The 27,065-nt window shown below is 35.2% G+C and overlaps 1 long non-coding RNA gene across 1 annotated transcript in view; it reads left to right on the plus strand.

Moving 5' to 3' along the window:
- The first annotated feature begins 1,565 nt into the window (after window positions 1-1,565).
- Window positions 1,566-27,065, plus strand: part of LOC127538856 (uncharacterized) — a 33,874-nt gene continuing 8,374 nt past the window's right edge. Inside the window, exon 1 of the long non-coding RNA XR_007947768.1 lies at window positions 1,566-1,670. This is a non-coding gene — a long non-coding RNA (uncharacterized LOC127538856). The remainder of the gene's footprint in view (window positions 1,671-27,065) is intronic.

Below are 27,065 nucleotides of genomic sequence, written 5' to 3' on the forward strand. Positions count from 1 at the left end.
CTGTTGTTTCCACTCATTGTCATCAGAGACACCTGTGTGCTAAGCACCTGCAGACCTTTTCCCTCCCCAATTGCTTTCCTCCAATCAGCTCTTTTGTGAGTTCCACAGCACCATGGAAAAACTCTTGCTCTCTTCCATCAAAGTTCAAGTCTTGGGTCCATAAGAGCTGTGCCCTTTTTCTATTGGGCATGTCAGCAACATAATTTCTTCTTCTACCCTTCATGTACCCTCATGATGTGTTTGCCTAACTGGAGTTATATGCATATTGCTTATTCACATAGGGGAAAACCTGATTCTTGTAACTAACTTTGGTAGACAAAGAGAAAAGAAATCCCCATTTGACAAATAAAGGGAGGAGCCCTAAAAATTTAAATAATTTATCCAAATTCATATACTTCTCCAGCACTAGACCTGTGAATAAAATCCAGGTCTCTTTATTCCTAATTCAGTTCTTTGATGGATAGCACAGTTATAAAGGCATTAACAATTAGAAAATTCTTCAGTTGCTTGTTCAATCATGTCTAACTCTTTGTGACCCTATGGATCACATCACACCAATAGTGTCCATGGTGTATTGGAGATACAATTGGCAAAGATATTGGAGAAGTTGAATAACCAGAATGCCTCATCTCAAGTCCTGTTTCTGTCTATTGGAATCACAGAGTCTTAGAGTCTAGGTTTTAGAAGGGATCACAGAAATCATCTAATCAAATCTATATCATAGAAAAATGATCTAGAAGCATTTCTGATAAACTTCATCCAAGCCTTTGCTTGAACATTTTTAAGGATAGAAAAGTCCTCACCTCTCTGTTAAGCTGATTTTGACTGCTTGTGTTTTTAGGCAGATGTGTGTGTGTGTTTTAAATTAAGCTGAAATTTTTGCACCTTTCACCCATTGCCCCTATTTCTTCTCTCTGGTGCCAAACAGAATTCCAGTTCCTTTTCCACAGAATTGGAGGAGCTCAGGGCCCAATACCAAAATGACTAAAATAAGACCCTGCCCATGACCACTTGTGGGATACCTCTGCCAAGAGGAGATAGAGAATTCATATAGCTGCAGTAGAAAGCCTGAAGCTTTGGGAATTCAATTGAGTCAGACCAATGATTCATGCCAGGTCTTAATACATTTTGTTCTCCTTGTTTCGTACAGACCTTCCTCTCTCCAAATCCCTGTTACAAAAGCCACCAAGATTCCCACTTGCCCCAACTCCTCAGTTCATTGTGTTTCACAAGTCTGCTGGTACAAAGCCAATCTGACTTTTTAGCTTCTCAGTCTCCTCCTCTCTTAGATTCCAAACCTACCTTGTACTGCACTGCTCAGGAATTTATCTACTATTTGTATTTCAAATATCCCATAATAGACTCCTTCAGGTAATTTTTTGGTGATTAATTAATTCCAGTCCCTTGCTTATTTACTTTACTAGCTGTGTGTTATCTGCAAATCTCTTAACCTTCCTACATTTATTTCCTTGGTTATATAACAGAGATACTAATATATGACCTGATTACCTTAGAGGGCTTAGAGGATCACAATTGAGAAACTGAGCCCAGAGTACTTAAGCAATTTGCCCATAGCTGCAAACAAATTATTTGAAGAATTAGAATTCAGATCAGAATTCAGTGCTCTGTCTAGAGAAAGAGAAAATGGGGTGACTAAATGGAAAAATCAGGTAATGTCATTGTTATTTTTTCCTCTCTATGCTATACTCTCTATACTATACTATACATTTAGCAATACATTCACCTATGAGTTCAGGAGTCAAACTCCAATGTCCGCTGCTAAATTGTCCTATTGGAATTCTCAATTTTTTTAAACTGAGTTTTACCTTCAGTAAATTACTCTGCATAGCATCCTCACTGGGCCCTAGGCTCTCCCTTCTCAAGAAGCTGCTTGAAATTCAACTGTATTAAAAGGGGAACTTTTTTTCTCCCTACTTACCTGAGACAGCTGGTTTTGGGTAGTCCTGTTGCTTTTTTTGTTATGGGAAAGGGAATTCCTTTTGCTGAGAGGTGCTGCTCTCATTGACCTCTGTTTATTAGATAACTTTGGTATTCATCTCTGGATTTATTTGTTGTTCTTTGTGCTTTTGAAAAATAAAACTTTAATAGGTCTGGCAAGATGAGTTTCTGCTTCATCTTTCCTTACTCTCCACATTGGTATTGCTTTGAAATGAAAAGCTGAACACTTGTCTAATTTTATTATGCTTTTGAGAAAGCCAGAATTGTGATAAATTAGGAGAGTGACAATTTGTTCATGGAATCACTGTTGGCTATGGATAGGAAGTAAATCTTCTAGTCTCATAGATGAGGAAAAGAGAGAGTGTTCCCCATGTGAAGCAATTATTTCTTGGGTATCTTTTATTCCCTACATAGTCAATGGAAGGCTCATAAATTCACTTGGACAATCCCAATTTTGTAATCTCAAAAACACTTGCTATTGGTGATTTTAAAGACAGAGGGACTCTTCCAAGTGCTTCAAGGAAGATAAAGTTATCCAGACTGTCAGTTTTTTCCAATAGAAATGCTTCTGTTTATTTAAATGACTTCAAAGACTGGAAAGATGAGAGATTAAAACTTTTAAAGATTTGAATTGTAAACTTTATTAATAGAGAGGGCTAGCTCCCTGTGAGGGATGGAGAGGATATGGGTGGGTTTGAATCAAGGTCTCTCTGAGGTGGCCATCTTTCTATGTATAATGGCACATTGACTTTCAGAGACCTTCATGTGCAACAAATGTATTCATGATTTAGATATATGCAATAATAATAATAAGTACAAATCTCAAAAATCATATAACATTTTATATTTTTCTGAGGTATTTTAAGAAAATTTGATTTCATTGTGATTTCATTGGTATTCTCTTTATCAATGTAGATCAGTTGTCTAGGAGACTGAAAAAGTAAATGATGTACTCATTATGGGTCCAAGAGGTAGAATGTGAACCCTAGTCTTTCTGAATCTATGATCTACCTTCCATTCACTCTGCAGGGATCTTCAAACTTTTAAAATAGGGGGCCAGTTCACTGTCCCTCAGACTGTTGGAGGGCCGGACTATAGTAAAAACAAAACCTTTGTTTTGTGAGCCTTTAAATAAAGAAACTTCATAGCCCTGGGTGAGGGGGATAAACATCTTCAGCTGCCTCATCTGGCCCATGGGCCGCAGTTTGAGGACCCCTGCTATGGCTCAAATAAGTACTAAGAACAGAGAATGTTGAGATTTCTTTTAGAGCTAAATCTTTGATGCTGAGATTATCACTGTTGATTCATAGGGAACTTAACAGTCACTAAAACTCTCAATCTTTCTTCCCTTCCTATCCAATAAACTACTCTCTCACCAGACCAAACCTGCCTAATACTTGTGAAAATAATTTTTTGGTACCCAAATGTAAGACTTAATTTCTCTGTAGTGCATCTTGTTGAAGCTGACTCTACAATTTAGTCTGTCCAAGAGCATTTTTGGATCCTGGCTCCATCTTCCACTAAAAGTTACCTAGCTCTTCCTACTTAGCTATCTGATAATTAGATAAGTATGCTATCTATGTTAAATAGAATGGGCTCAGGTAAAGATCTTTGGTCCATTTCAGTGGACATCTTCTAAACTGACATAAAACTATCAAAGACTAACTCTTGGTATTCATTCAACCAGTTCTGAAGCCATCTAAGTGGAATAAAGGTGGTACAGTGGGCACAATGACAGGTATTGAGGCAGGAAGACCCAAGTTCAAATCTTACCTCACATACTTATTAGCAGTATAATGCTGATTAAGTAATTTAGTCTTTATTTGTCTCAGTTTTCTCCTGGGTAAAATGGGAAGAATAAGAGCTCCTGCCTCTCATAGTTGTTGTGATAATCAATTGAGATAATAATTGTAGAGCATTTATCACAGTGCCTGACACACAATTTACTGTTGTCTGTCCTTCCTTCTCCAAGAGGATTACGGCTTCAGGAAGGTGATGTCATGATATGCAAGTGAATTAGATTTAAGGAAGAGAGGGCTGTGCAAAGTCATCAGCCCTTACTCTTTCCTCCTGAACTACTTTTTCCTTCTGGCGGCAAAGAATTGAAAACTGAATGAATGCCCATCAGTTGGGGTATGACTGAACAAGTTGTGGTATATAAATGTAATGGAATACTATTATTCCATAAAAAAAATTATGAGCAGGCTGATTTCAGGAGGAGGAGGGGAGAGAAGGAAGAGGAGGAGAAAAGAGGAGTGGTAGGAAAAGGAGGAAGAGGGAAGGAGAAGGGGAGGAGAGGGAGGAGGATGAAGGAGAAAGAGGAGGATGGGGAGGGGAGAAGGAAAAGGAGAAGGAGAAGGGAAGAAGGAAGAGAAAAGAAGGAGAAGGAGAAGGAGATGATAATGATGTTGATTATTATCATCATCTTATTATTACGTTCTAAGTGTGCATTTTGAGAGGATCAAATGAGAAAATGATTATAAAGCACTTAGCACAATGCCCGATACATTATAAGCATTATATAAATGTTAGCTGTTATTATTATTATTATCATTAGCTCACATCTCTTTTCTTAATGAAAAGAATGAGAAACATTTTTCAATGCTTTGATCAAATCTGGGTAGGCTATTTATAGTGCATCTCCCCAATCTAACACTCTGTGTAACCTTGCCTAAAAAGGAGATGAGATTCTTCTTGATTAAGAAATTTTGGCTCTTTCTGATGATCACTTCTTCCTTTTCTATGTGTTTACTAATCATCCTTTTGATAATTCAGCAAGTATTTATGGACAAAGCATTTTGCTAGGCTCCTGGACTATCAAGAAATAAATTAAGCATTTTACTCGGGTAAGTGAAGTTTAGTTTACCCAAATCTTTTGTCCTGTGGTCCAGTGATAAATTACCACAGAATAAAATGCAATGTATATGTGTAAGGAAAAAGGCAATGTGATGTTAAGACCTGGAATAAGTCAGATGAACAGTGGTCACAACCTTAGTGTTTCAGACAATTGTCCATTGCCAGTTGCAAAACAATTGGAGATATGCTTTAGTAGAGGGAATTTTTTCATTTGGAGTTCCTTATACTAGGAATTTCATTTGACTGTGAACTCCTCCAAAAACAGGGACTGTTTTTTGTCTTTCTTTGTATCCTCAGTGCTGAGCCCAATGTTTAGCCTATTGTTGTTGTTCAGTCACTTCAGTCATGTTCGACTCTTTGTCATCCCATTTGGGATTTTTCTTAACAAAAATACTGGCGTGGTTTGTCATTTCCTTCTCCAGCTCACTTTACAGAAGAGGAAACTAGAGCAAATAGGTTTAGATGACATACCCAAGATCACACAGCTAGTATCTAAAATTGGACATGAACTCATGAAGATGAGTTTTCCTGATTTTAAGTTCAGTGCTCTAACTACTGTACTATTTAGCTGTCTAATTAGCAAATAATAGGTACTTTAAAATGTTTGATAAAAAAAAATCATAAAAAAGGGGAAAGGACCCACATGTGCAAAAATGTTTGTGGCAGTCCTTTTTGCAGTGGCAAGGAACTGGAAACTGAGTGGATGCCCATTAGTTGGAGAATGGCCGAATAAGTTACAATATATGAATATTATGGAATATTATTGTTCTATAACAAATAAGCTGCAGGATTTTTTTCAGAAAGGCCTGGAGAGAATTACATGAAATGATGCTAAGTAAGGTAAGTAGAACCAGGAGATCACTGTACATGGCAACAAGATTATACAATGATCAACTGTGATGGATGAGGCTCTTTTCAGCTGTGAAGTGATTCAGGCCAGTTTCAATAGTCTTGTGATGAAGAAAACCAGAGGAAGGACCATGGGGACTGAATATGGATGACAACATAGCATTTTCATGATTTTTGTTGTTTGCTTGCTTTTTTTTCTTTGTCTTTTTTTTTGGGGGGGGAGTGATCTGATTTTTCTTGTGCAGCTTGATGAATATAGAAATATATATATATAGAAGAATCACACATGTTTAATATATATTGGATTACTTGCTGTCTAGGGAAGGGAATGTGAAGAAGAGAAGGATAAAAATTTGGAACACAAGGTTTTACAAGGGTGAATATTGAAAACTATCTTTGCCTATATTTTGAAAATAAAAAAGCTCTTTTTCTAAATGAAAAAAAGTAATTTATCCAGCTAAAAAATATCAAATTAAAAAATTTGATGATTTGATATGACTATACTAGTGGAATCACAGTCTAGATTCACCCTCCCCAAAATCACCTACATTAAAAATAAAGCAAAAAACAAAAACAACCCTCCTCCAATTCCTTTCCTTAATGATTACATTCTCAGTGTTAAATGAATTGAAGAGCTTTAGATAAGAGAAAGCACAATACCTATTTTTAAGTATTTGAAATACTGTCCTGAGGAAGGATGGGCTGTATTATTCTTGGGCTTAGAGGGAAGAAGCAGAAGTAACAGGTAAAAGATTCAGAGAAGTAGATTTTGGTTTGGATGAATTTCCAAACGCCTATAGTTGTCCCAAAGTAAAATGGATGATCTTTGTAAGTAAGAGCTTAATGAACATTTGTTGAGACTGTTGTTGAAGGAATTTCTGTTTGGATATCAGCTGGATTGAGGTTCCTTTCAATTCTGAAATACAGCTATCCCTTCCACATTTCAGGGCTTAGAAATCAGTGCTTCCAAGATTTGGAAAATCTGATTAAAATATTTTGGCTTTCCCTTACTACTAAAAAAGTCCATTTCTTCAAAATCTGGGTTAAGTATTTGGTCATAGGTTCTGTGTAATCTGTTGGCCTTCACCTGTCATCTGTAGCTTCCATAAAACTTCCCCTCAAATTCCCATTTAATTTCTTATGCTAACCCATGATATATTGAAGCCTTTGGTGGGAAAAGTTGCAGTGTGGAAAGGGTAATTGCATTACAATAATTCCATTTTGAGAGTTGTAGTTATCAGAAATGACTTATCTTCCTAGAAAGTCACTTGAGTAGAACTATCAGAGGGTACCCTTAAGTGATCAGTTGCTAGAAGTCTCTTCTTCAAATGGGATGGCATGGGAGTAGACATCTTCCAAGTAGAGAAATCCATCCATTCCTTAATTTGCTCCTTCTGTTATAAAATCCCTGCAAAACAAACTGTAAAAATCTATTGTCAATTTCTCAATCCTAAAGCCTGACATTTCTCACATGCATGTCCTTTAAAAACATGAGAAGAAGTGGCACTGGATCATAGATCCTTGATCAGAGCTGGAAGGCACCTAAGAATTCATCTAGTCTTAAAACCTCTCATTTTAAAAATAAAGAAATGGGCCCAGGGAAATTAAGGCACCAATTCCTAATAATATGGCTTGATTAGAACTTCTCATTCTAATGCTACAAATTCAGGTCTCTTCCCACTGCACCATATTGTATGAAATGTGGTGTTTTAAAACAGTTTAATTAAGAGTCACAATGCAGTTGCATTTATTATTCCTAGGCTTACTAATTAACAAAGAAAAGGGTGGACAACAGGTCCTGTTATTCAGCAACAAAGGAGGTGATAAAGATAATTCTCCCTCTCCCTTGGAATAGAAATTCAACCTAGTGAAGAAAATGAAGAACTACGGAGAAAAACAAAAACCAGCTATTGAATTTCTCATTCATTTCTTTTCAGATTAACCCTTTTAAGACCATAGAAATCCCAAGAAGGCTCTTCAGAATCAGAGCCACATAGACATAGATTTGAAAAAAAAATGTAATAATAGAATTGCAGATAAGGGTTTTTTTGCCAGCTGGCAGTGGCTGGTGTTTCCATGGTGACAGCAAACCCAACTCAGATTCCCCTGCACACCAGCCCTCTGCTCTCCTTTTGTTCTGAAGAACAACCATTAAGTAGCAATATTAATAAGGCAGAGACATTATCATGAGCTCAAGCATGATGTAGAGGACCCTGAAATGATTAATGGGGACTCACCCCTGCTATACAGTCTTAACTTTGGTCCATAATCAGAGAGTAGCTCAGGGAGGTCAAGAAGTGTTTGTGCTTTTGGCCAAGAAGAGTGAGAGTGTTTTGTCCTCTACATTTGAATTCCTTTCCTTGATCCCACTTAACCCTTCAGAAGAAAGACAAATTTTAAAGAGGACAAGTAGAGGTCATGGGATTTCTCACCAGGCTATTTCCAGTGACCTTGGGCACGCTTAAATTGTCTCCAGGACAAGCCTGGGCTTTAGCTAATTTGCTCTAATTGAGAATACTGTATGTGTTAATTTTGCAAGACCTCCACCAAAGAACTCTGCTCATTAGTTCTCATTTTCCTCTTCCCTCCAGACTCAGACCCCCTTCTGAGAACAAAGGGATCAAGAAACCTACCTCTAAGAAACCATTAGGAATTTATACAGGACAATGAAATGGAGTGCTAATGAGACACTGGGACACTGCAAAGCCTGCAATTACTGTGCTTTGGGAAGGCTGGAGCTTCAAAGCTTAGGGGAGCTTCAGAAGCATTTGGGGTGGTACCCCCCTTGGCTGGCATTAAAACAAAGATCCCCTGAGGCCGAGATGTAGGAACTGGCTGTTGGAATTATCTGGTAATAGTGATATATACAAAATTTCCTCCAGTCCCATTCTGGGACATCTGCCCTGCTCCTTCTCTCCACCTTTCTTTCTAGGAGTGCCCATTATGGTCATTTTCAATAGACTTGCCTGTGGAAAGACAAAGACCAGTAGAAACAGAAGAGTTCATGACCCACATAATTATTTGCTTTAGTTGTCCCCCATTCTCATCACCACTAGACTCTCAAGGGATAGTTAATCCAAGAGAGCATTATAGTCTAATAAACATAAAAGTCACTGGAAGCCTTAGCAAACCGTAGAGAATCAAACCATCTGGTATGGGGGCTTAAATTTTAAACCTTTTTCCTCTTCCCTCCTTTCTCTGTATAACATCTCCTCAAAAGATATGTCCCAAAGAAGATAGCAGGTTTTAGCTATGCCTATGCCTATGACCAAATGTAGTTTTCTTTCTTCCAAAAATAAAGCAGATTTAAATTAGAGCATCATTTTCAGAAAATAGGATCAGTGATATTTAGGTAGATCTTAAAGTACATCAGAAGTCTTACTAAGGTACCATGTTTGATCATGTGACTTTCAGAAGTCTGGAAAAATTCATACAAGGAAAAATGCCTGATGACTTCTGTTACAGTTTCATGTATTCTGATGAACCAGGGAACTGTCTGGTGGAATGAGTGGTGGAAACAAATCTTTCACTTCATAATAAAAAGGATAGTAAAAATTGCTTACCAAATAACATAAAGCATAAACATTAAAAACATGGTGACAGTATCTCTTTATCTACCCCAAATGATCTGAACTAGAATTTCCCTTCTACCTAAAAATGGAACATAGTATGCAAATGACATTCTATGTTCTCAAGGCAGAGTTATGTTTCTAGGATGAATTATGGATGAGGGAACAAAGGAAAAAAATGCTTAAATCCCAAATTACTCCTCTGCTCCCCTTCCCTTCTTTCTCCCACAACTGAATAGGACAAAGGACAAAAAGAACTTCTAGATTGAAATTGTCATTTCCCAGGATACCATCTTGATCCTCACAGTAGGGATGCTCAGGGATTGGAAATCAGTGTAAGCTTCTAAACCAAATATTTGTAGAACTTCTATTTCCAGATACATTTCACATCATCTCCCTTCATGTACTCTGCTTTCCAAACAATTTGAGCTACTGGCTGTTCTCTGAACTCAATGTTCCATTTCACCTTTGTACTTTTGCAGTAATCATTTCCCATACATGAAACATACTCTCTCCTTATCTTTATATTTAAGACTTTTTACTTTTTCCAGGGCAACTAGATGGCTCAGTGGATTAACTGCTAAGCCTGGTATCAGGAAGACCTGAATTCAAATATGGATTCAATAGTTGTGTGACTCTGGGCAAATCACTTAATCCTGCTTGCCTCAGTTTCTTTACCTGTAAAATAATATGGAAAAGGAAATGGCAAACTACGACAGTATCTTTGCCAAGAAAACCAATGGATAGCCGTGGTATGCAATGGTCCATGGAATCATGAAAAGTTGGACACAACTATACAACTGAACAACAACAACAATCTTTCTCCAGAACTCAGTTCTGTTCCCAATATCTCCTCAAAGAAATCTTTCTTGATGTCTCCATTTGCAAGTATTCTTCTTTTCCTGAAATTTTTCCAAACCCCTTTTGTTTGAATTCTCCCTTGTCCTCCTTTATGCTCATCTTTGCATTTATTTACACATGCTATATCTCGATAGAATGTAAGTTCCTTGTGATCAAATTCTGTTTCATTTTTTCTTTGTATTTGTAGCATCTACTAGGGTGCATTACATGCAGAAAAATAATAATACAAATAAAAGTAATAAAGTAAAGCTCAATGTTTGTTGAATTAAACTGAATGTGGAAGCCTTGTGCTAAATTGTATAGGTTATATAAAATAGAAATAATAGTTCATCTGCCCTCAAGGAGGTTGTAATCTACCAGTGAAGAGAAACATAAAAATAATTATAATAGCTAGTAGGATATGGTAAATGACCTAAGTCAAGAACAGACAACATCTAGTAGAGCTTAAAAAATGGAAGAATATGTGACCATATGATTTGAAACTTATCAATACCAACATAGCTGTCAAAGGCTAGACCTTCTCTATACATGAATTGTATTATTTTTCAGCCACACTAAAATGCATTTCTTTCATATTTTTGACTTTCATAAGAGCTAAATTTACGGCTACTTAAATATTTGGTTTCCAATCTTAACCCTGGCTAGGGATTTCTGCAAAGCATTTAAGTTCCGTAAATCATACTTATCTTGCCAATATTGATTGAGGGGAAGGTCCTGAGGATATAAAACCACAATATTTTAATGATGTTATTTTTTGTGTATTTGTTTCATTACCCATTAATTTATTGTTTCCTGCTCAACTGGAAACACTTTTTTTGAATTACGTTAGAGTGATCAAGGAAAAAAGAAGCCAATGTATTGGTCATATTTAAAAGTAAATTTCTCATTTGACTCTCCTACCAGTTACTTCATTTCTGCCAAGAAGTTGTCATCAGTTCTTTGAGATCATGAATGATAACTGCATTGATCAGAGTTTTGTTACCTTTCAAAATTATTTTCCTTTAAATTATTATGGTCATTGTTTATTCTGGTTCCATTCATTTCACATTGCATCAAATCATTCAAATCTCTCCAGAAACTTGGAAATCATTCCTTTCATCATTTCTTAGGATGAACTGTATTGCACTATATTAACAAGCATACTTTATTCAGATATTCCCACATGATAAGCACCCATTTTGTTTCTCATTTTTGCTACCAAGAAAGTGTGGCTATTTATATTATGTATATGTGGGTCCTTTCCCTCTGAATTCGACTTTTGGTGGGGTATATACCTGGTATTGCTATTTCTGGGTCAAAGGATAAGCAAAGTTTATTTCTTTTTGGAGACAATGATTTGGCCAATTTTGGAGCAATTTTTTTATTCTTACATATTTATGTTACACATCTTGAATCTTAGACCTTTATCAGATCCATTGATTACAAAAACTTTCTCAGTTTACTGTTTCCACCAACTTCTTCCTTAGAGGAACTCTTAATATTCTTTTGTGAAACCACTATAGACCAACATACTTGGGTGCTAATCAACACATTAATAGCATTTTCATCAGGGCTATACCAGTTGGCTAATTTTCAGGCAGCTGTCGAGCTGACTTAACTCAGAAATTTCCCTAGCCTTCATTATCGGTTGGATTAATGGAAAGAAAGGTCTTTTGACATTTGTTTTGGCATTTGTCAGCTTGTAATTAATTATCTTTAAGGTTGCAGTTGGCAGTGCTGAAAAAGGGAGAGGCAGAGGTGGCAAGCTTTATTCTGTATTCCTGGTATAGTGGCAAAGATTTTCTGTTTTCCTCGAATTGTTTTAGAATATACCTCCAATTACCCATAATTATCCTTTGTTATTGTAGAAGGTTGTTTCTTACTTATCCTATTTTTTTCAGTATATTGTATTTCCTTCTTTGAGGTTTGATTTTACCATTACTGAGTACTTTTCTAGTGTTGGTCTAGAACACATCATTCCAAATAGTTATATTTACTTCTAAGGTAAGCAATTTGTTTCATTCAGTGCCTTTCCAAATAAAGACATATTTTGGCTGCTATGCCTACTCCAACTCCTGTTTTTGCTCATGTTTGAATGACTTCGTTGAATTTGTTGAAGATTTAACTGCAATTTCCCCTTCCTCTCCTTGTCTCTTTCATTTGTTTTGGCACCTTTACCCCAAAATATTTTTCTTCCCAATAAAAAGTGTATTCCTCTCATCCCAAAGACAGAAAACTTTAATTAAATTATTGTTGGCTTTTGATGAACTATTACTTCTTTCCTTAAAAGGGGCATTTGTTCCTGCAGATTACCTAAGAGTGTGCTGGGTTATTGATGGTGTAGACTTAAAAAGTGATAGAGAAAATATTAATAGTCCATGTTAAACTTAAAAGTATGTCATGCCTACATTTTTTTTCTCCTTGAAAAGCTGATTGTTAAACATTTACTAGCACATTACTAATACCATTATAAATTGCTAGAACTGAAAAAGACTCTGGAGATTATCCAGTACATTCCCCTTGTCTTATAAATAAGGAAATAAAAATGTATAAAGGCAAAATAACTTAAAGTCAAGTGAGTAACCTAACATTAAATCAGTATTTAGTAAAAGAATTAGCAGGAGTTTGAAGTCTTCCTGGATTAATTTATTCTCCTTAATTGTGGAATTGGTACGGCTGTCTTTGTATGTACTTGGTAGTTAGCTATCTTGCTAAGTCTACAATATCTTAGTGTGTTCATTATCCTTGCATGGAAGTCCTAATAGTATTACAATGTATGAACTAGGATTATAGTGACATCTCAGAGTTTATAAATTTAAAGCTCTTATCTCTTAATTTTGTGATGATAGGCTGAATCAAGCTAACCATTCATCTCAGTTAAATTCAGCAAGTATTTATTGAGGAATTTTTGTGCCTAGTACTGTGCTAGGGTCTCTCAGGAAGTTAAAAAATTATAAGCCAACAGGATATTAATAGCTTTTTTAAGTCAGTAAAAACTTATAGACAAGTAGAAGTCAAAATGTCTGAGTTCAAGACTACTAACAGTGTTTGGGAGGTTTACTTTCTTTATATAATTCTTTTTAAAAAATAATTTTAAAATGTTATATAGACTATATTCTCTTCTTTCCCAAATTTTATACGTGGTACAAATACTTGGGAGTCTTTCAAGACTCTAAGAGAAATGAGGGTTAAAAATAAGAAAGAATCTATTGACATCCTGTTAATAGTAATTGAATAATATAATGTGGGGTTTAGACTGGATGATGATTTAACTCTGATTCTATTTAACTCTGAAATCGATGATCTTATATGATGTTGACTGAGAGCTCCGCATTACTCAAATGATTTGATTCAATAAACAGTCATGATGTATTTTCTAGGTTCAAAAACTCATGAGAAGGTCCCACCAAAAAAAGTCTATTTTGGTGTCTCATAATAATAGGGAGCTGGTCCTGGTTTCTCAAAGGCCCCAGAATACAACTCTCATATATCTTACTATGCTCAAATATAAGCTTGGTGACACTGAGTGTCCAGTCTTGGTGACATTATATCCTTGGTTGCTGAGGATGTATGAAGAGACTCATTACCAGTAAGTGACTTCCTTTTCCCTTCTTTGTGGCAAAAGTCAGGAGAGAAAAGAGAGAATGTTGAAAAAATGGAGAGATGGAGGGATAGGGAACAAGATAGGGAAAAGGAGGAGAATAAAAAGGAAAGAGAGGAAAAGAAATGAGAATTAGGGACTGGGAAAAGAAACAGGAGGAAAAGGTAAGGTAAGGAAGAAGGAAGGAAGGAAGGAAGAGAGGGAAGGAAGAAGGGAGGCAGGGAGGGAGAAAGGAAGGGAGGCAGGGAAGGAGGGAGGAAAGGAGGAAGGAAAAGAGGAGAAAGGGAGTTATGGCTGAGAGGTATGCAGAGAAAAGTTCAGAAAGTAATTTTCCACTCTAGTCTTAAACAAACATCCCTGTACTCAGTAGGAATCTACATCAACTGTTGATTTAGGGTATTTATATTTAAATACAATAACAAGTTCTGTACATTAATCATCAATCTGCCTGTGCCCTTAGCATAGCTATAATAGGATCAACTACAAATCTGTTTCCTATACAACTACATTTTGAAAGAGTATTTCTATTATATAAAATATTTATTAACTTTTAAACAGAAAATATAAAGTTTCTAAACATTTTAATGTTGTTTTATCATATATGAATGCCTGGGTGGTTTCTTTCATATAAACCTGGGGAAAGAATAATTTATTTGTTTATAAGTGGGGAGGCAAATGGCAAGTGAACTATAAACAGCATGGTTCCTGTTTGCTACTAGCATTAGAGAAACCTTCCCAAATCATGAAGTCAGCAAAAATTTAATGCAATAATTACTGCAGAACTTTCATCTGTCTCAGGAACACTTTTAGTAATAACTAATATGCTTATTATGTGCCAGGCACTGTGCTAAACACTTCCATTCTTATCTTATTTGATCCTAACAACAACCCTTGAAAGTAAGTGCTATTATCCCCCCCCCCCTTTTACAGATGAAGAAACTGAGACATGACATTTCCTGACTCCAGAATCAGCTCTCTATGCACTATGGCACCATCTAGCTGTTCTATATATAATAGGATATATCATGTATATATTATATATGCATGTATAATGTAATAATAACTATGTATATAATATACAGGCATGTTATAATATAGTGATAACTATGTATAATAGCTCGTGTTCATAATATGGTTCACAATGCTAAGCATGCATCTCATTTAAGCATCATATTTTTGAGGCAGCTTCTCAAGTATTATGGGAAACCAAGAGAAGTTGAATGACTTACTTATCACAAAACCAATTAAGCATCAGAGGCAAGATTCAAACCTAATCCTATCCTCCTGAAGTTTATCAGATACACATTCTGCTATTCCACATAGCTTCATTTGCTTCTGGTCATTCCTATTTCCTTCTATTCTCAATTGCCCCATCAGCTCCAAGGAACAGAAGGATCCAATTATTTTTTTTTAATTTTATTTTATTTAATAATAACTTTGTATTGACAGAATCCATGCCAGGGTAATTTTTTACAACATTATCCCTTGCACTCGCTTATGTTTCGTTTTTTCCCCTCCCTCCCTTCACTCCCCCCCCCAAGATGGCAAGCAGTCCTATATATGTTAAATATGTTGCAGTATATCCTAGATATAATACATATTTGCAGAACCAAACAGTTCTCCTGTTGCACAGGGAGAATTGGATTCAGAAGGTAAAAATAACTCGGGAAGAAAATCAAAAATGCAAATAGTTCACATTCGTTTCCCAGTGTTCCTTCTTTGGGTGCAGCTGTTTCTGTCCATCATTTATCCATTGAAACTCAGTTCTCTTTGTCATAGAAATCCAAGAAGGATCCAATTATTAAAAAAAAAAGTATTCATCTTTCCCATAAGAGTCCCACAAAACCAGAGTTCTCTGATAACCTGGCAAAATGAGACTAGACTGGAGAAACAGAGAATATTCCATTTCTTTACCTTATTAAGTGTTCATCAGGTTTCTTTCTTATCAAACCTTGATTTCTTAAGCTCTGGCTATACAAGCTCCTATTTCTTTAAAGGAACCCAACTCCTTGGATAGCTATTTCTTTTGTATTACATGTGCATTTCAAATTAAATGAATCTATTCTGAAAGTAAAGTTTTCTTTTTCTCTTCTTTGCCCCATTTTCTTGTTCATTTGGGGATAATACTGTTCCAGTTCACCTCATTACCATATAAACTATGCATCTGCAGCTTATAGGCCAGGATACCTAGGCTCAAATTACTCTGTCAGAAAAGAAGCTCACCCAGCTCCTTATAGCTACTGATAATTTAATGCCTTCACCATTTCTGTCTTATTAGCCTTGCTCCTTAACTTTCTGCAGTTTCATCTGCCATGATTTATTCAATATCAGAGTATTGTGGTGCATAAGAAAAAAGGCTTCTTTTTTGTTAGTGCTGATTTTATAAAACAAACTTCAAAGGAATAGAAGCAAAAGATGACAATTCAAAGAAACAAACCTTAAGAGAATAGTTCTTAAAGTGTTTATTACTAAAGTAGAGAACAATGAAACAAAGTACATCTGCATAAAACCTGAAAGGTGTGGTACTTATAGTTGTATGTAGAAATATGGTATTGAACAATTTGTAATGCTGTGAAATTATATATACATATATAGACTGTTTCTTTGGAAAATTAATTCTTCTGGTTATATATGTACACACTGAGAACATGTAGTACAAATACAATCTATGTTTCTTTGGAAAATTTGGTTTTCTGTATAAATACATGTATATACATATAACACATATATAACATGTACACACATATCAGGGTGTGACCAACCCCTAGTGCAGTTTTAAGATTTAATGATTTTAGAAGTATAAATGTTCTAAACTTTAAAAAATTGAATGTTTGTTTAAAAATATTGTTGTTCCTTATTAAAAAGTCAACTAATTGATAAAGGACCCCATTGCAAAATAGGTCAAGAAAGACCAAAGTATGTATGGGAAAAGTGGAGATAAAGTCAAAATATTCAAAATCTTCACAGAGACACACAAAAAGTGGGAGTCCAATAAAGTAGTCTAATAATAAGTCTCATACATATTAAATTGTCAAGAAATACACAAATACTAAAATAAATAGTGGCAGAGTCCATATCCTTGAGTGGCTACTGCTTAATCTGTGCCCCAGGCTTTGGGGAGCTAGTGACTCAGACAGAACTTCAGGGGTCTTTAGGCCACAGACCATGGAAAAAGGGAATAGAGGTGGAGAGAAAAGTTGGGGAAAGGTGAGATGATGTAGTCCAAAAATCCTTTGCCTACAGTTATTATTCCCTCAGAAGATAATAATGTGGCACTTCACCTTCACAAAGACCTGGATTTTGCTGGTAGAAGTAGGTATCCCAAAAGTTGAAGTGTCTGAGTTGTAAAATGAAACTATTTTCTATGTTATCTCACTGGTTTTCTCTGAAGAAATCTTATAGAAACAAACTTAAAATTCTAGTTATTCTTAAAATTTTCCCTTAATGAATCAATTGAGTGGGAACAAATTTACATTTTGGAAATTCATGTTATAGCAGAATTATCTATCTGTGTATCTATCTCTCTATGTACATGTATGAACATATGTATGTATATGTATATATGTATACATTGTATAAGAGTGCATATGTGAGGCAGTTAGTAGTGTAGTAGATGTGGGGTCAGGAAAACAGTAGTTCAAATTTGGCCTCAAACACTTAACTAAAAGTATGACCCTGGTTGAATTATTTAACCTTTGTTTACCTATTTTCCTCACCTGTAAAGTGGGGATAATAATACTTTCCAGGATTGTTGTGTGGCCTGAATGAAATAATACAGAATTATTATTTCTGTATTATATTTCTATACAGAGTATAGAATATAAAGAGACAATGTGGAATAGTAGATGAACAGCTGGCAGTATTGTAAGGATGCCAGGGACTCAAATACTTCTGCCACATACATTGGCAACATAACCAGAGGCAAGCCCCACAATCTTCCCATGCTTTCTTTAAGGCTTCTCTTTAAGACTACAAACTGCAATTCAAGTGCTATTCTATATGGGTAGAGGGAGTTTCCTCATTGGGAGTTTCCTAAACTTTTGAAATCATGAGTCTGATCCCTTTCCCATTCATATATATGTATGTGTGTAGGTATATATATATGTTGTATGCATGCATGTATGTATATAGATGTTTAGATATACATTATGTGTTTAAAATAAAACATAAATAAAACACAATAAATAAAGTGTAATAATAAATAAATAAATATAAGTATAAACAATACATTCCATAGTAGAGAAGAAAGACTTGGAGTTAGGAGATGAGTGTTCAAAAATTGATTTTACCATTTCTTAGCCATGTAAATTTGAGCAAGCAACTTTCCCTGGATACTGTACTCAACAGTTCCTCCTTGGTGGATATGTCTCTTATTGCTACTAACTTCCAAACTGTCATACAAAGTATCTCTTCAAGGAAGTTATGTTTCTTTATATATGATGGAATTAGTCCTGTTGATCTCCTATCTTCACCTTTCTTAGCATCCATCTGTCTCATTTGCACTTCCCATGGAGTCTTGCTTTCCAGGGGATTGTCCTGCCTTTTCTTTGTTTACCTTTCTAGCACCCCAATCCCTGGGCTGACTTACAACTAAGGCTTCTTAAACGTTGTCCTCTTGTGATCCTTTTTTGCTCTAGACATTTTTACAAGAGTCTAGGGATACAGGTACAGAAAATAGGTATGCGAATCAAACATTTTCTGATAACAAATCATCATTTCACGACCCTCACATTGAGTTACAAGAGCCCATAGGGATTCATGAACCACCGTTTAAGAAGTTGGGAGTTATACTTATTTCTTCAGGTTGCTGCTTCTCAAAAGATTTCCAAAAAAGGAGGGATAGAAGTTATGATTCCAAGTAGCTTTTCCCAACCTATGACTCAAAAGGAGAGGGGCAGCCCTGCCCCATCAGCTAAGATTTATGCTCTTACTATAGCCATCAAGAGAAGAATGGGAAATATTGGTCTGGTTTAACATTAGGAAAAATTCAGGTTTTAGAAAAGGGTGACAGGAGATACATGCAAGGTTCACTGAAAATAGATGGAATTCATATCCTGAGATTTAAAAGCAGCCTTATATTCACTTTTGAAAGGAAAAATCTTTTTTGTAACTCTGCCAGAAAGAAAATTCATTGTTTTGACTTAACAGAACACTCCATTAATTCTGTAGCGAAGAAAGGGAGTTGGAATTTTGCATTTATCTGTGGATGTCTCAACTATTTATGCATAACAATGACATTTTTTCAGTGTTAGCAATATATTGTGTTTTTGTGATAGCTTTGTGAAGGAAAAGCCAATACTTTTGAAGGAGTCCAAAAACACCTGGCTATTAAGATTTAATTAATGGTATTCATAAAGAGAAAGAAAAAGCTTAAAACTGTTTTTCTCTTTCTTCTGCTTTTGATTGTTCCAGGATTTTCTTTTAGAGTATTCAAAGCATTGAACAGTGAAATCAGTTTCCATGTTAAGGTATTTGGTTTCGGTGATGCTGTTTTATCAAAAAGGTAACAGATGGTAAATTCATGAGACAACTATTGGATAATTTTGTGTCTGTAATTCTTAAAGATTCACACTTTAAATCCAAATTCCTAGAAATGATTGTAAATTAAATACATTACGAGATATGTGCAAATTTATTCAATAAAACACAAATGTAGGTTGACAAGAACCAATCCCCAAACCTTAATTTTACTTGAGAAAAACACTGCTTTCTTAGTGAAAGCAAGGCAGTTATAGAATGGGAATACAAGTAAAAAGCTCCTTTAATTAAATATGCCAGCATCTCAAGAGAGATAATACCTTTGTCTAGAGAGCTCACTTAGTTTAAATAAGAAATAATTTATCTATTTATCTGTTATTAAATCTTTTGAAATACTATCCTTTAAAGCAGGCCTTCTTAAACTTTTTCTATCTAGGATTCTTTTTTTATCAGAGAAATTTTTATACAACCCCAAATAAATAGGTGTATAAAATAGGTATAACCAATCAAACCTTTACTGATAATAAACTATAAAGAAATTTATTTTAAAATAATTCTTTAATATAGAATTTTGCTATTTATTAAAGATGAAAGCAAATTTGCATGCTAATGAGATGGAGGTGGTTATTTATTTTTACATAAAGAATTAAATCCTGGTGGAATAGTTGATACCTTTTACTGTTGCTGAATGTTTTGCTATCCCCACGTTCACTTATATGACTCCATGTGGAGCTGCAACCCACAGTTTGCTGGTAGTAACTAACTATGTGACCCTGGGCAAGTTACTGAACCCTGTTTGCCTCAGTTTCCTTATCTATAAAATCAGCTTTAGAAGGAAATGACAAACAACTCTAGTATCTTTGGCAAGAAAACCTCAAATGCGATCATGAAGAGTTGGACATGACTAAAGTGATTGAACAATAATGAGATAGATATTAAAGAATAGCTTTTAAGATAAATTAGGAAATAAATTTGGGAGTTTGAAATCATAATGCAAGGAAAATTTTTGATAATAACTACAATTTTGCAGTACTGAAATGTTTAAAAAATTCTTTTCCCTGTCACCATGAGCTAGGTAGGTATAAATATAATTATGCCCATTTTATACTTGAAGAAAAGAGGTTCACAGAGGGAATATAATAGGTCTAATATCTAATGTCAAAGTCAGTATTTCAGCCTAGGTTTCTAGACAAGGTTTCACATTGTCTTTGTTGAGACTAATTGATGGAGGAGCTAAAACTAGGGAGGAATGACTGGGCTTTTCTCTAAGGTATAAAATTTTGGTGTGGGAAATTTAAAAGAACTGATAGCATCTATACTTTCTTAAGGAAGAAGTTTTTGTGTATTTGAATGGGTAAAGAGCTATTATACTGAGGATGGTGGGGATTCTACTAGATGGTCAGAATTTCAAATGGAAACTTGGCTATCTTTCCCAGAGAGAAAGGAGAGGGAGAGAGCAGAGGGAGAAGTTGGTGGGATTCAGTTCAGGCTGTAGGTAGAAAGAGAAACCCATATTTGTTCTGGCAGGTGGTCCCTCTCAATGACCAAAGTGTTGACCTTTCAGGGCTGTATTTTGAAAGTACATACTGTTCTAGGGATAAGGGCCAACTAGGGATTAATAGACTGTGATGTGGCCAAATGGCCTCTCCCCCATGACCAGAGAGGAGTTGCCTTTGATTACCATTTCACTGGGAATGAGGTGCACCTCCAGCAGGATAAGACTCAAGGACTGAGATATACCCTCAGCCTCTGGTTAGCACATAATTTTTTTATTGAACTTTTTTATTTTTAAAACATATGCATGGATAATTTTTCAACGTTGACCCTTGCAAAACCTTGTATTCCAAATTTTCCCCTCCTTCCCATCCTATCCCCTAGATGGCAAGTATATGTTAAATATGTTAAAATATGTGCATACATATTTATATAATTAAATTCCCTGAAGAAGAATCAGATCAAAAAGGAAAAAATGAGAAAGAAAACAAAATGCAAGCCAACAATAACAAAAAGGATGAAAATGCTAATGGGAAACTTAATCAGTTCCCAAAGTCCTCTATCTGAATGTAGATGGCTCTCTTCATCCTAAGATCATTGGAACTGGCCTCAATTATCTCATTGTTGGAAACAGTCACGTCCATCAGAATTGATGTATAATCCTGTTGTTGCCATATATAATGATCTCCTGGTTCTGCTCATTTCATTTAATATCAGTTCATGTAAGTCTCTTCAGGCCTCTCTAAAATCATCCTGCTGATTGTTTCTTATAGAACAATAATATTCCATGACATTCATATACCATAAATTATTCAGTCATTCTCCAACTTATGGGTAGCCAGTTTCCAGATTCTTGTCACTACAAAAAGGAGTGCCCCAAATATTTTTGCACAGGTAGATCCCTTTCCCTAGCACATAATTATTAAGAATAATTAGTTAAAATCAAATGTCCTGCTTCTTTGAGCAGACTAAGGAGTACAATAGGAGCATCTGAGAAGCAGCCATGGAATGACCAAAGATCTATGTCTCTCTCTTCCCCCATGGAGTACTGTGTTCTCCCTAACAACTTAGAGTACCTTTTGTGTTGCTTACAGTGAACAGTTTTAAGTATTTTTCTTGAGTTCAAAAAATCTCAATCATTGCTCTAGTTAATGTGGAATAGTTATTCTGGGCCATGGAAGAGATAAGATAAGTTAGGAACAAGAAATAAACCTGTGATTTAATTGTTATAGGGATTTTCAGGTAAGGGAATTCTCTATCTACAGAGATCCACATCAACATCCACACAACCAGGGTTGTGTGATGAAGAATTGCTAGAGGGATTGAGAGATTGCTCAGGATCAAACAGATAGTGTCTATAAGAGGTAAGATTTGAATGAAGGACTTTTGAGCTTCAAGACCAGTTTTGTATCTACTTTACCAAGGGTGTCAAATATCTGGCCTGCAATGTATCCAGAACTGGATTAAAATATAATTGGGAAGTATTTAACAAAACGAACAAAAATGCAATTGAACATAAATAATATTAATATGTGGTTTTCTAAGTCAGTATTCCAGGAGCAGGGATCCTTCAATGATGTCACTGCACCACACCATTTTGACTTGTGATGAAGAAACAGACTAGAAATACTGAATGAATGTTGAGTGTTTATATTATACATTATAATTATCACATAGTGTTATCTCATGTATAATTATATTGCATATCATATATATAACATTTTATATGTGTGTATATATGCATATGTACATATATACATACACACACACACACACATATATATATACACATACATTTTAAATTATCCTTTCTGGACTTTATTATTCCCTGCCTCCATCTAAAGTGGCTCTCACCATTCCTTTTTCCTTATTTTCCCAGAAAAGGTATCATAGCTTTAAAACAATGTGAGAGAGCCCTTCTATTCTAAGATGAAATAATTAGTAAATAAGAAGACAGAATGTCTTCTAGCCATAATGTAGTTAGAGAGTCTGAGACAGGGAAGTCTGAATTCAAGTTCTACCTTTGACACACATGTAGATGTATAGCCAAGGGCAGATCACAATTTTCAATAAATCAGGCAGCTCTTGAAGATTATAAACTGCAGAAAATAATTTATGTGATTTACTGGGGGGAGTTCTCATATCAACTAAGCCTAGGTCTAGAAATGGAAAGACATTCTCCAAGATTTCAAGTAATCAATAAGTCAACAATTTTAATAGTATCTGTGGGGAAAAAAAGACAATTGCTTAAGTAGTTGGAACATTCTAAACTAGAAATCAATATTACAAGGGGTTATCATCCAATTTTCTTTAGCAACTACTAATCATGAATGTGCTAGAACTAGTTCAAACTAGCTCTCAAGACCTGAATGTTAAATTTTCAGTATGGACATTTACATCCCCCAAATCAGAAAACTAGAGCTTATTTGTTATTTTGTTTATTGTTTAGGCTTAGAAAGTGATGGAGAAAATGCAGATTAAATTTAAAAGTGCATCATTTGGTTGTTAAACATTTACCAAGATATATTTAGAAGAATTGCACATGTTTAACTTATATTGGATTGCTTGCTATCTGGGGGGGGGGCAGCAAAAGAACAAATTGGAATACAAGATTTTGCAAAGGTGAATGTTGAAAATTATCTTTGCATTTATTTGGAAAAATCAAAAGCTATTAAAAAACGTTTAGTAGTAGTCCCTGTACTGCTAACTTACAATGAGATTGCCTATTGTTTTTCCAATATTTCTCCCCTATGAGTTCTCTTACTTGTCATCACAATATCTAAAAATCACAATTGATAAGAGTAGATGATATCCTAGTTTTAGAAATTTTTTTTTTTAAGCAAGGCAGAATTTAAGTGATTTGACTAGTGCAACATAGTTGTTTTAGGTTATAATCCTGCCATAGTTTTCTGCTTCTAGTTCTTAGATTGTGAGAGATTTAAGACTGAGAAGAAAGAAACAGAGGTAGTTTAGCATCTGAATCTCAAATGTCATTCTCTTCATAATTGTACATGGATTTATTAGCATTTTCAGCAAAATAGTTAATACATTTTTATTAAATTTTTTCTTGATATTTTTTGTTTTCTTATCTCCTTCAATTTCTAATATGCACTTCCTCTTTCCTCACCCAGAGGGCCATCTCTTATCACAAAAAAAATTTAAAAAGACAAAACAAAAAAATGCAATTTAGCAAAACTATCCAATATATAAATCAAATCCCAATGATATATTAATTTTCCAATCCCATGGCCCCAATTTTATGAAAGAATGGAGGAAGATAAATGCATTCTTATATTTTCAAGAAAAGTTTGGTATTTTAACAAACATTTAAAAATTGAAATAAGTTTTTATTTATATATTTTGTTTTTAAAATCGCTTGTATTTATCAAAGTGTGCCTTTCTTCCCTCCAAGATACACATTCCTTATGATAAAGAATAAAAAAAGAAAAAATGTAAACAAAACTAATTGACATTAACAAATACATTAACAAGATTATTCTAGAGTTGATATGAGGGATAGATTGGAAGAAGGAAAACTAGCCAAGACAATTATCAAGAAAAAACTGAATCAGAACATGCTCTGAACCACCTGAGCAAGATGGTTATATTTGCCTCACCTCAGGTGCGTTCATTCAAATTTTATTAAAAAATCAATTGCCTCTGAGGTATTGATTTAAATTTCTTCCAAAGATGAATTCAGAAACTGAAAGGGAGTGCCAGGCAGGAATGTGGGTAAAGAAACAAAGGAACTGATACATTTTTCAACACATTCTTTTTTTACTAAAGGTAGTGGATGGACTGAAACTCCACCATGAAGAAATCATGTTGGCTATTTGGACATTTGATCTGCACCCACATCATATTCCCTTATCTTCTAAGTTGTTCTTTTCTTCTGCATCCAGGATAGTAATACTGTGGGAAGAAAAAGACTGGGCAAAGTGGTGATCTTGGCACACCAGGATTAGTTGACTGCCTGTTGCATATCTCTGAACCTGCTGTGAGGGGGAGAATTTTCTTATGACAGGTAGGACATCTCCCTCCCTTAAACATCCCATCTAACTTTTTTGCTCAGTAAGAGAGAATGAAACGAAATCTTGCAAGATTAACCTCTTCCACTGCCCTCAAGATCCAGACTTCCTTATTGTCACGAAGACAATTGGGATGATCAGAGTTTACAGGTGGAACTGGACTTGATGATCACAATATGGACACTGGCAAGAACCGATGTCATTGAAATTGGACTGTCAGGCTTCCAAGAGGGTGACTAGAATGGCTGTGGTTGTGATTATTATGGCAGCTGCTAGTAGCGCTCTGGTTTGATAGTCCATGGTGAACCAAAATGTCAATACAGCTAGGGAGGTAAGCCAGATCCTGATGACTGCAGCATGAGGAGAGAAGACCATAACTTCTAGATAGGAAGCAATTGAAAATTCCCTCATTGATCAAAGAAAGGAAGACTGTCTTCTCCTTTCACTGTATGCCTGTTTTCCCTTGATCTAAAGCTAGAATCATGAACCTATACTTTTTCCTGTCATTCATTTTCCATATAGTTTTAGGAATTCTTCTGATCTCCTCTAAAGTCTGAGGAGTAAGAGTGGAACAGGCAGAAGGGATGTTATTTAAAGAGAGGAGGATTGGGAGATGATTAGAGTTAGATGCTCCATATAGGAATATTTGATCTTTCATTTTCATTGTGTTCAATGTGGTTGAAAGATGGAATGGTATAGTGGATAGTGAGCTAGGTTCAAGATCAGAAGCACTCGGATTTGGGGACTTAAATCCCCAAATCTTTTTTTGGCTAGGCAATTGGGTTAAATGACTTGTCCAGGTCACAAAACCAGTAAATGTTAAATGTCTGAGACTGAATTTGAACTCAGATGCACTCCAGGCTGGTGCTCTATTCATTGCACCATTTAGCTGCTCCTTCAAGTCCCCTTTTTTGACATATTTTGGATATATGGCTTGTTTATCCTCTAAAACTATAAATTGTAGAGAAAGTATTTTATTGTTTTAGAAGAGAAAATCAGAGAATATCTTCACTTGGGGAATCTCCTTTGCTAGCAAAATCACATATATAGGTCTTCTATCAGTTTGATTAGAGTATTGTCATACATTATGGTGTGATAGAAAAAGTATTAGCTCTGTGTCCAAAAGACTTGAGTTCAAATTCTACTTTTGACATTAGTTAGGTGACCATGAGTTAGCTATATAAACCCTCTAGGTCTGAATTTCATCACTTGTACAATGAACAAATTGAATTTATTAACCTCTGAGGTCCCTTTCAGTTCTCAATCCAGGATTCTATATTGAATAACAAAGCTTTATGGATATGGGGGAGGAGAGAACATTGGAATTATGATATGGAAAAGGAAGGCTACAGGATAGGATCTTTAGAGTTGCTTAAGATCATAGTTTTTAGTTTTCAATAGTTTCATTAATATTTCATTTTATCATAAAGATAACATTCAGGATTTCAGAAAGTGCTAAGTGAAGTGAGTGGAACCAAGACAACATTGTAAACAGCAACTGCAAGATTATGTGATGATTAGCTCTGATGGACATGGTTTTATTCAATAGTGAGGTGATTCAGGCCTTTTCCAATATATTTGTGATGGAGAGAGCCATCTGCATCCAGAAAAAGGACTATGGGGACTGAATGTGGATCGCAACATAGTATTTTCACCTTTTTTGTTGTCATTTGCTTGCTTTTTTTTCCCATTTTTTCCTTTTTGTTCTTATTTTTCTTGTGCAGCATGATAAATGTAGAGATATGCATAGAAGAATAGCACATGTTTAACTTATAGTGGATCACTTGCTTTCCGGGGATGAAGTAATGGGAAAGGAGGGAGAAAAATTTGGAATGTAAAGTTTTGCAAGGGTGAATGTTGAAAACTATCTTTGCATGTATTTTGAAAATAAAAAGCTATCATTAAAATATTTTTATTTTTCAAATATATTTTATCTTTTAAAAATATTTTTAAAATGTCTTTTAAAAAGATAACATTCAGTCACTAAAGTGATTTTCCTAAAGAAATCTTTAGGTCTGATCATGTCACCTTCCATACTCAGTAATCTCCAGTGACTACCTATTGCCTCTAGGGTCAACTACAAAATGCTCTCTTGACTATTTAAAATCCTTTATGATGCAGCTCCTTCCTACCTTCCTAGTCTTTTTACACCTGGCATGAATTCTTTGATATGATGACACTGGCCTCCTGGTTGTTCCATGAACAAGATAATCCATCTCTCAGCTCAGAGCATTTTCTCTGGCTGACCTCTATGCCAGGAACACTCTCCTGCCTCTTCTCCTCTACTGACCTCCCTTGCTTTTTTTTTTTCAGCTCTAATTAAAATCTCTCATTCTACAAGAATCCGTCCCTAACTCTTCTTAATTCTAGTTCTTTCCTTCTGTTAATTAT

This window comes from Antechinus flavipes, chromosome 5 (assembly GCF_016432865.1).
Source record: "Antechinus flavipes isolate AdamAnt ecotype Samford, QLD, Australia chromosome 5, AdamAnt_v2, whole genome shotgun sequence".
Taxonomy (NCBI): Eukaryota; Metazoa; Chordata; class Mammalia; order Dasyuromorphia; family Dasyuridae; genus Antechinus; species Antechinus flavipes.